An 11,481-nucleotide genomic window follows, 5' to 3' on the forward strand; every position below is an offset into this window, starting at 1 on the left:
GTGACCAAAAGAACGAGATCGCAAATACAAGCGGAGGAAATGGGTTTCTTCCGAATGGTGGCTGGCCTCTCCCTTAGAGATAGGGTGAGAAGTTCGGCCATTCGGGAGGGGCTCGGAGTAGAGCCACTGCTCCTCCACATCGAAAGGAGCCAGTTGAGGTGGTTCGGGCATCTGACAAGGATGCCTCCTGGGCGAGGTTTTCCGGGCATGTCCCACCGGGAGGAGGCCCCGGGGCAGACCCAGGACACGCTGGAGAGATTATATCTCTCGGCTGGCCTGGGAACGCCTTGGTGTTCCCCCGGATAAGCTGGAGGAGGTGTCTGGGGAGAGGGAGGTCTGGGCTTCTCTGCTTGGGCTGCTGCCCCCGCGACCCGGACCCGGATAAGTGGAAAAAAATGGATGGATGGATGGATGGCCTCTCAATGCAGTAAAGGTGTCCTGTAGCCTTAGCAGAAAAACAGCCCAAAGCATAATGTTTCCACCTCCGTGCTTGACAGCAGGGATGGTGTTCTTTGTGTCGTACTCTGCATTTCTGACACGGCAGGTCGTTGATGCCAAAGAGCTCCATTTTTGTTTCACCTGACCACAACACTTTCTCCCAAGCCATGTCTGAATCTCTGATTAAAGAGATTACAGAGACCAAATACTTATCTCGCTCAGTGACATGCAAGTCAGTGTGAGAGTTTTACTTAAGGTGTTTTTCTGGGGTTTTGGTTGATATTCTGTCTCTTTGCATTAAAAATGAAACTACCATAAAAATTACAGACTGTTCATTTCTTTTGAAGTGAGCAAACGTACAAATTCTGCAGGACGTCAAATAATTCATTCCTCCAACTGTCTATCAGAGCGCAGAAGAGAATGACACCTAATTTGTGTTGATTTGTGTGATTAACAGTAAAGGCAAGATAAATGTGCTTTTTTATGCAGGTTATGGTGAGACAAATCTGAGATACATTATACTCACTCTGCAGTAGTTGGTGTGATCAAAGGTACATATCTTGTTTAAATTTAGCCACTGTCCCCCTCAAGATTGTCTGTTGGTGCACCACTGGACCATTTTAAGCTCTGCTGTTATTTTTAAATCACTCCACGGAAGTCTGTTCTGGCTGCTTGCACTCACACACCTGCGGATGTGCGCTGGATTTCCTCCAGCGTGTCGAAACAGTGACCTCGTACTTGAATTTCAATTAGGAGAAAATGACATAGTGAGTTATAGTGAGATGAATCATGTGAGTAGAGCAGGTAGGGACCAAAATCTGCTGACTGCCAGCGTACAACAGAAGAGTGGAACGTGCCCACAGTTCAATTAGTTGCACCAAATAACCCCTTCTCAAAAGCTGACCTCCCGTTTAGCTTTTAGGTCATAGTCAGATACTGGGCTGTCATCCCTAACACGAAGGTCAGATGACATCAGGTTTATGTTCACTATCTGCACAAGCTGGAGGTGCATGCAAATGCACACTTGCAAGTTTAAAAAGAGCCACCTAAAAATAGCAGCCACGCTTGAAGCGATCCAGAGGTTCAGCCTGGCCGAACTTAAATCAGATTTGATTTTTACTTTTATTTTACTGTTTTACAGGCGTAGTCATGGAGTGCATTGATTGCTTCGCATTCATTTCACTACATCAACATTTGGACTGCTGAATAAAGCCGCCAACCCACTGGTTGGACTGAAATCACTGTATTGATGGGGGAGATGTGCTGACGCAGGGGGCTTTATGGTTGCTGTATAATGATTATTGCCATAATCACTTTCAAGTTAGCGTGTAAAATCCTTCCTAATGGTTTTTTATTATACCATGTAGCGCTTTGGCATCTGATAAACCTTTAAATGCATGAATCTATTACGTAAATCAGCCTTCCTGGATCATATTTCATTGATTTGAAGAAACACTGCGTCCCTTCTGCTCAGCTCTCTGCAACTGTTAGGCATTAACAAACAAATCCTCAATGACGACAAGGAATACTTCCAAAACAAGGAGTCAATCATTATCTGACTGTGTCTTTTTATGGGGGGGGTGGTTGGAGGTGGGAGGGTGTGTGTGTGCAGGTGAGCTTTCAGCTACACAGATATCTACTTGAGTCAACATCACTGGCTGCCACTTGTTAAATTGAACGGAATAAAGATTCTTGTTTACCTGCAACATCGATCTACCTTTTCATTGGCCCCACAGTTCCCACAGCAACTTTTCTTGGAAAGACCTTTTTAGGAACTCAAAAACATTACCTAGAAATAAAGTCCTAGGAACTGATTTCCTTTTTTTGGCTCATGGTCTACAGTTCCCGTTTACCCCTGTAGACCCTTTTTCCCCCACTCTGCCTTTTAATTTGAACTTTTGGACATGCAGCTTGTATTTTGACACTTTATGCATGTGTTTTACAGCAAACTTGATATCTGCAGCTTCCAAATAAAAGTAGGCTGTCTATTTTTGCTCAGCTTCTCCAAATAACCATTTTGTCTCAATTTTTACCCAAAAGGGGGGATAATGAGCAGGTTTAGCTGTAAGAGCATGTATTAGTCAGTGACCCTTCAGCAGCAGCTGATCTCTAGGACCAAATCTAACCCCTATGAATGTAGATTAAGTGGCAGTTTTTGGCTCTTTGGACGTGTTTGTTTTAAAACTCTGTTCCACTTAGCCCCATTGCTTGCTGCTTGCTGGATTAGCTCCTGCATGGTGCTAATGCAGCCATGCAAAAGCTCTGCTCTCCCTGGCTCATGCTCTTTATGTGCATACCTAGATATAAAGCACGCCATATAATCCCTGTAAATTGTGGGCCCCCCTTCACTGGGTAAAACTCCTACAAGAATGCCATAAACCATCTAATCTGTGATTTAACATGAACCCAGAAAGAAGCAAGCAAGTTAGCTGCCTGTCCAGATTGTCCAGATGAATTAAGTTAACATGATTTAAACTTTTTTAAATTTTAGATTTAAAAGATTTTTATATGTTTCATAAAAAGACTCAGAGGTGAATTTGTTGTTTATAAGTATGATCTCACCAACAAATGGATAATATACAGTACTGTGCAAAAAAAGTCGCCTCTCATTTCTTTATATTTTGCAAGAAAAGTGGGGAAAAGATGTAGTGATTTATTGAAACACAGATGTAAACACAGTATACAAGGCAAAAGAGTTTGTGCAGTTCTAACAAGCTTGAATGTCATTAGTCATTGAATAATTCTCCAGGCTTCTTGGAGGACATTTAAAGCTGTTCTTTGGGTGTTGGCTGCCTTCATTCTGTTCTCTGTTAAGATAATCCCACGCTGCTTCAATAATGTTGAAGTCCGGGCTCTGGGGAGGCCAATCCATGACTAATAGTGTTTACTCCATGAGCAGAGTATTTGCAATCATGAAACTGTTGCCAATCAGATGTTTTCCAGATGGTGGATCAAAATCTGAAGATGCTTTTCTGCATTCATAATTCCATCAGTTCTGACAAGATCTCCAACAACATTGACTGAAATACAGCCTCAAACAACTACAAAACCTTGTACTTACTGTTGTACTTCTCCTCCAATCTGCTCCGTACATATTGATGACAAATGATGTTGCCACTGATTCTCCTTCCAGTTCTTGTGTAGTTTGGTATATCTCATCCTTTTCTCCCTGTTTCCTTTAGGAATGGCTTCTTGACAGCCACCCTTCCACTGATGCGATTTCTGATGAGGCTTCAGTGAACAGCAGATGGATCGACTGAAGGGCCAGATGCATCTCTTAGGTCCAGTGTCAGGTCTTTGCTAGATTTTTTTCCTATTTCTGCTGTTTAAGAATCAACTTGTTGGAACAAAGGTACCATTTATGCCTGCCAAGCTGTTATATTTTGCATTTTTCCTACATTTAGGTTTTACAACAGGCTGCTGGTAACAAAGTGCATAAAAAACAATTTAAAATTGGTTCTGTTGTGGGTAAACACAACACATTTTCATTTTCTTTTTCTTATTGAATGATTCACAGGTCAGTGGCTTAACAAACAAGAAACATTCCTATACAGTATGGACAGAATTCAATAAAATTATTGGTCCTGATAATTGGTTCTGATTACTCTAACCACACCAAAAAACAACAGTCAGGTAAACTGAAAGCAAAAAAAAGGTGTGTAAAAGCAGCCGACATGTGTGTACGTGTGTGTGGTTGGAAAACAGGCAAATCAAACTTTCTTTTCACGTTTCCCCAAAAAGGAAGATAAGTAAATCTGAATGGGGAACTTTATCTGTAAGGAGTGTTTGTGAAAACAGTTGAATCTATCGATATCACATCATATACTGATGATGCAATCGAATCACACCATTGCAGAATGAAAGAAAAATATCACACTCAACGGAAGACTGCTCTGGTGCTCCTTTTATTTACTTTTAACTGGTTCAGCATGTCATGATCAGCATGGCTGGTTTTTGTGCTTTGCTGGATTTTGAGCATTGCGATTAATATCCGAGTCAAAGACACAGAAGAATGCAAAAGATTATCAGATCAACTTGGGACCTCGCCATCCCATGGCCTTTTGGGGGGATATTTGGACATTAGGGGTTAGGGTTAACCCACTATAGGTTTGAACTTAGACCTTTCTTGGTGTGAGGCAAAAGTGTTAATCACTGGACCACCCTGCAAATCAGATTTGTGCAATCTCTTTCTGATTCTAGACACATGCACTACTTTGGAGCGAACAAATTCTTATGCTGAATTTCCAGGGGTAGTTAGTCCTCAATAAATAGCTTTTATCCAACAGTTCTTCTGTGTCTGTTAGGTGGATTTCTGGTTGTCAAGAAAGGCAAAATAATATTAGGTGGTTTGTAGCTTTAGAAATTTAGAATTTTGGCATAAAATAGCATGAAATATCTAACAGCTAAATGTTCCACTAGGTTCTCTTGTTAGGTGTGGAAAGCATATAGTAAGGTGTTCGCCTTACCTTTTACCTGAAAATATCTTCCTCTTGTGGCTTTATGTCGAAGACAGCTAAATGTGACTAAAACAGCAAACTTGTGTTTCATAAAGTCAAAAGAACAACTGTTGGTAGATCATCTTTATGGTGTGGTCACATACCATAAAGGTATGTTACAGTATGGTTACATATGGTTACATACTGACAATCAAGTTATTGTTTAACTATTTATTAAAGCAGATGTAAACATTTCAAAAATTACAAAGAGAACTGAGGGATTTTTCCACTGCAGGCAATATTAAATGGGACAGTTTAACTGTTATGTATATGAGTTAGTCTGTTATTTCCCTGACCACACCCAGAGAGTCATTATAGTATGTGGTGTGACCAAGGGAGGGAAGTAACAATGCACAATTGAAAGCTATATTTCTTGTGCAATTTTCAAATCCAGGCATACAACAAATGACAGCATTGCCTCTTTACCTGAAAAATATAATGACAGATTGATGAATATGAAAATGACTCAGGTTGAGATCAGCTTTCCACAGAGCGAAAAAGGAGAACAAGGAAAGCTAGTGAGATTAAAGTCCTGCGAACCTTAAGACCTGAAACGAGAGACGTGCTCACAAGCAGGTAAATCACACCACGCTGCTGATTTAAACCGAGAGAAATCATGACTCGGCAAAACCCCTCCCTGAGGCGTGTCTGCAGCGTTTAGGCCTGATATGTGCTCACTTACACGTACGTTGTCTTTAAGGCTTCTGATCTATATTTATTCACATTTCTAACTGACTGTCACACTGGAAAATATCCTTCATGAGACATGAGGCCAGAAACCGGAGAGGGAAGGAGGGAGTGAATGAGAGTAAGACTAAAATCAGTTTAAGGACGACTAGAGCAGTGGAAAAGAGACTAATTGAGCTGAAGTGGTGGTGAGGTGCGGGGGGGAGAAAAGAGGATAAGGTTGGAATGGAGGCGAGCAGGTGTGAGAAGGGATAAGGTGAAGGAAGGGAGAGTGGTGCAGAGCTAAGGGGGGAGCACACCGTGTCCTCATTCATCTGTAGGTGTGTTTGAATGTAGAAGAACAAGAGAAACTGAGGGAACTCAGCGAATGCGATATGCCCACTGACAGAAACGAGGACTGTAGAGCTGAACTGGGCAAAGGTTGTGAGTTTTAAACTGACATCATGGCGTTACATTTATGAAGTGTATACTCGACTGGGCAGACTGGTCAATTGTGGTTTTGCCAGCCTGGCTCCAGAGCACCCACTCAGCTCTCACATGGGTGTAGTCCAGCTTGCCCTCATTATAACAGCATTACCATTCACCAGAAATACCCGTGTGTGTGCTGCGTGCGTGTATTTGTTTTCATGTACAAGAAAATAAATGCATCGATTGATCGATTCATTTTAGTGATTACTTCATCTCACCACTCTCTCTCTCTCTTTTTCCGTGCCCTACATTCAGTTCTACTTTGAATTGCACGAAATGAAATCGTGCGTGACTGTGCTGCAACTGTGCTTCCTGCCTGTTTTTAATCAAATCAAGTGTGATATTTTTGGGACAACTCTTTAACTTAGGTGCTTCAAGATTTTTTTTTTTTTTTGTGAAACACTTAAGTCAATACCAGAGCAGTCTCAAACTATTATATCAATCTTCTTATCGAAACATTCTTTTAACTTTGCCCCTGCTCAGGGAGAATCGAGTTCAGGAACAATGAGGGATTCTGTCTTGCTTAAGAGCACTTCTGTAGGGCAGAGGGTCACTGACCCAGCACGTCTGCACCAAAGCTATCTAATTAGCAGCTGAGCAGTTTTGAAAAGTAATTTGCTGGCATTACAGTGTGTGCTGTATAACTGCGAGATCTGCAAGTGAGGAAGTGATGTGAGCTGGGGGAATTACTGCAGATCAGGCAGAAAGGAGCTCGATTTGTGTAGTGTTTTGTATTAGACAGGCCTGGCCTTGTTAGAGAATCCACAAGGGCTCAGTGTTAAAACTTGGCAAACCATTCATCTCCCGATCAACTGCAAATCACTCAGAAAACAGTAGAGGAAGCCGACTTTAAAAGGGATGAAATTTTAGGATTACGGCAGAGAACAACACTAATTTACTCCCTCATTCCTCCAAAAGAAAATCAGTGATTAAATCGTCAGTGACACCTGCAAGATTATGGTGAACATGGATAAAAGGAGGCTCTCTAGTGAAACTTGACTCTTGTAATCCCAAAGTCCAAAAAGTAGTTTTGGCTTCATTTCTGTGCAAGTGTGTGCATGTATGCTGTCTGACTTCTTATCTAACAGTTTTTTGTTTTTGTTTTTGTTTTATTGTTATATAAAAGGCCTTTCAAAACTTTATGAAAGGCAACATCTGTCATCTGCTTGTGTGTCTGTAGCTGAATTAACATCAATTTTTATGCCTGCAACAAAATGTGGGATGGGAACTAGTCACCCTCCACTTTATTAGTTACACCTAATCAATTGCTTACCACAAATATTGAATCAGCCACCCTAAGTCAACACATTTAGTCATCTAGACTTGGTCTAGACGACTTCTTGATGTTCAAACTGAGCATCAGAATGGGGATCATGCCAGTTACTTTGAACATGGCATGGTTGTTGGTGTCAAAAGACTAGTCGGAGTATTTCAGAAACTGTTGATCTCCTGGGATTTTCCCAGTTTCTAGGGTTTACAGAGAATGATCTGAAAAAGAGAAAATATCCAGTGAGCAGCAGTTCTGTGGGAGGAAATGCTTCGTTGATGCCAGAGATCAGAGGAGAACTAGGCAAGCCTGCTTTGACCTGATAGAAAGGCAACAATAACTCAAATAAACAGTTTTTACACCCAAAGTATGCAGAAGAACATCTTTGAATTCACAGGACTTTAAATCTTGAAGAAGATGCGCTACAACAGCAGAAAACCAAATTGGGTGGCACTCCTGACAGCGTGAAATAGGAAACCGAGGTTACAGTTCACATGGGCTCACCAAAACTGGACAACAGACGATTGGAAAATGTTGCCTAGCCTGATGAGTCTCACTTTCTGCTGCTTCATTCAGATGACATGATCAGAATTTGCCAGACACAATGTGACAGCATGGATCCATCCTCCTTTATATCAATGGTTCAGGGTGCTGGTGGTGTAATGGTGTGTGGGGGATTTGTTTTCTCACAAAGTTCAAGTCATCTAAAACTGGTTTCTTGAACATGACAATGAATTGTCTGTGAAGGTTCTCAGTCATCCAGGTCATCACAGTCTAAGGAAATTGAAAAGAAAAGCGTCTGGACTTCTTTAAGTTGCTTGAAGATGTTTCACCTCTCATCTGAGAAGCTTCTTCAGGTCTGAGGTCAAATGGTGGAGAGTCCCAGATTTAACTCTTGTTGGACAGAGGTGGTGTGCTGTCCATTGTCCCCCCAAGAGGGACAATGGACACCCTAATGATCCTCTACCTTATCACACGAGCCCAGGTGTGAAAACGGGTGTAGGTCACAATCAGCCAAGGTTTCAGGTGAGCTCATTGTGAAACCTAGCCCCACCCTATCATGTGATTTCCTGAGGTCAAATGGCCCAGGATGTGAGTGGGCGTGAAGGCATCTGGGAAGGGATCTCAAAACTGGATTATAAATGGCAGACAGTTGGTGCCTTGTTGTTGGTGAAACATCTTCAAGCAACTTAAAGAAGTCCAGACGCTTTTCTTTCCAAGCTCCTTAGACGACAATGAATTCACTGCACTCAGTGGTTCAGGGTGCTGGTGGTGTTCCCCAAGGTGCATGTTCCCCAAATGCACCTTGGGGAACATGCGCTCACATTATGGCTGTGAAGCCAACAAATCTGCAGCAACTGTGTGATGGTATCATGTTAATATGGACCACAATGTCTGAGAACTGTTTCCAGCACCTGAATCACTTCTGAAAGCAAAACAGGGTCCAGCCTGGTACTAGCAAAGTAAACATAATAAAGTGGGCAAAAGCAATGCAATTTCCATAACAATTTGTAACTGTAAAATATAACTATATGCCCCCGCACAACTACCCTGAATGCATGTTTCTTCTTCCTTGAACTGTTACAAGATATCAACATTGTCTGTTTTCAATACCATCAGCAACTTTACTGCAGATGAACATTGGCTAGATCTTATTAATCACTACAGGACTCTCTGTCACCTTGCTAGCTAAACTTTAACGCTGTTCTCAGCCAAACTGACACTAGAAACCACATCACACATTCACAACAATCCAAGTCTGAACACAGTGTAAATGTACTAATAACCACAAGACATTTAAATCATGATTTGAACTTTACATTCCAATAAAATGCTGCATTTGAAAAAAAATTTAAATATTATACTGAAAAAAGAGAGTAACGTACTGTTAATATTTGATGCGGGCCATGTGGCAACAACAATTCACAAACAAGTGCCTTTTTTAAAAAATAAAAAAAAAAGGTATCATTAAAGAATGATGCACTACTGTACAAAAGAATTATTTCACATCGCAAAATATTAGCCTTTAACCATATTAACCACATGAAGTTTAAGTCCTATCCCTTACGCTTGGAAATCTTGATTAGTTGGGAAACAAATAAATTAATCATTCTGACACACATTAATATGGTTTCCATTTTGTACACCCTAATTTTTCCTTACTTTTCAACAAAATATAGAGTTTGGATTTTGAGCTAGGGCTGGGGGTTGTCACCAATGATAACTCTGGCATCCACAAATAAGCTAGGGTCTACTTGGGTCAGAGGGATCCAAATTCTGATCCAAATCTTTCTGACTGCACAGACTAAGCTATGGAGAGTTTATATCACAATGCACCAACTATGCATGTACTGCAGGCTGGGAGAAGGAATGACTACTTGGCTGGGCTTTAGCTGTCTGTGCTCACAGCAGAGTATTTGGGTTTCTCACATGCACACTTTTCACGCACACACTCCCCAAGAGTTATCCACCAAATTGGACATGCTATGGAAAAATGTGCATTCCCCGCCTGGTTGTCAGTGGTAACTGGACGTTGCTGGCTCTTGTTAGGTGAAATCAACAGCAAAAAAACAAAAAACTGCTGCACCACAAACCTCCTAGTGATTTGGTTGCTAGCCAAAGATGCCTACAAACAGTTGCCAGCTTGAAAATGTGTAACGAGAGTCTATGGCCTTATTCACCTGGTCCCCCATGTCACCATGACTGTCACATGTCCAAAATGTCTAGAAATAATCAAGGCATCAGACCTCACAGATTTACTTAGGGCTCTGTACTAATAGGACTGCACATCTTCCATCTACCACCACCTAGATTAAAAGTTCTGTCATTTTGCAGGTACTTGCTTGTGTTGTGTTTGAAAACCTGGTTGTGAGACCGTCATAGCTGAGCACCAGTCACTCGGTGGAAGTTATTTGCTCATCTCTGTCAACCTTACCCTCCTTTTATAGTTGTTTGGCCTCCTTCTTTCTTCTCTATGACTCACTTCTCATCTTCCTCCCTCGGGGCAGACACTGGACCATTTTCGTCCTCTGGATGACCACAACAAACTTTGACCAGAACATTTTGCTGGTATCAGCTGCCCAAGACAATAAACATGCTGTGTAGTGTCTCCCTGACTTTTCCCACACTGAACCAAACTCCTGTCCCTCGTTCTACTCTCACTGGGCAACAGTGGTTTAAAACCAAGTATCCAGCAGCCAGTTGGAGATGAATGGATGAAATATGGATGGAGAAAATATCCACTTTGACTAACAGAGTCAAATAACATTCACTTTAAACACTAAACACAAGATCAGATCATCTCACAGAGTTGTTGCTGTGTCAGATATAAAAGGATGGGAGCTAAGAGGATATCCAGTTATGTGCTGTGATGTGGTGTAAAACACCTACACACCCTTAAAGGCATTTGCAACCTGGTGATGACAAATACAGTAATTTTCCATTTTCAGACACATGATCCCCAGGTACATTAATTAAGCTTGATTAACGACGGCTTTTTAAAAATGTGAGACACCTGGCTGTGTTTAACAGCTAGTAGCCAAGCTACTGAGCCATGCCTCATTGCTTTATTGTACACGCTGGCTGGTGGTGCCGTTAATTAGCCGTGGCTAATTGTAGGTAACACGTCGCCCAGAAACACAGTGTCCTGGAGCAGCAGATATTTCAGAGAGATTAGCATTTAGAGGGGCCTGTGCAAGGTGAGATTTAGACATTCCCAGCATGTTCTCTGTGAAATCGGCCTATTTCTGACCACTTAAATCATTAACATGTGATTACTTTCGTTTTACTTAGGCTTGCCAATCAAACCGCAAGTAAATGGGTGGGTCGGTGGGGGGATTTAACCAGAACTGGTTGCACTCTCTAAAGGGAATGATGGCATTATCATTAACATTGTAACAGCTAATGCAGTTCTCTATTTTAGTGTGACTCGTTACACAGTATTCTAAATCCTATGTGTGAGTATATGACTTCACACCACAGCTAATACTTCATACCCATTACAAGTGTGATGTTCACAAGCAAATCCCATGTCTTATATTTAGCTCACATAGTGTGCGATCTTGTCGCATTATGTCTCACGTTGTGATCACAGAGTGTGTAGCATATAAAATAATCTAACAACCT

This window comes from Pelmatolapia mariae, linkage group LG15 (genome assembly GCF_036321145.2).
Source record: "Pelmatolapia mariae isolate MD_Pm_ZW linkage group LG15, Pm_UMD_F_2, whole genome shotgun sequence".
Lineage (NCBI taxonomy): Eukaryota > Metazoa > Chordata > Actinopteri > Cichliformes > Cichlidae > Pelmatolapia > Pelmatolapia mariae.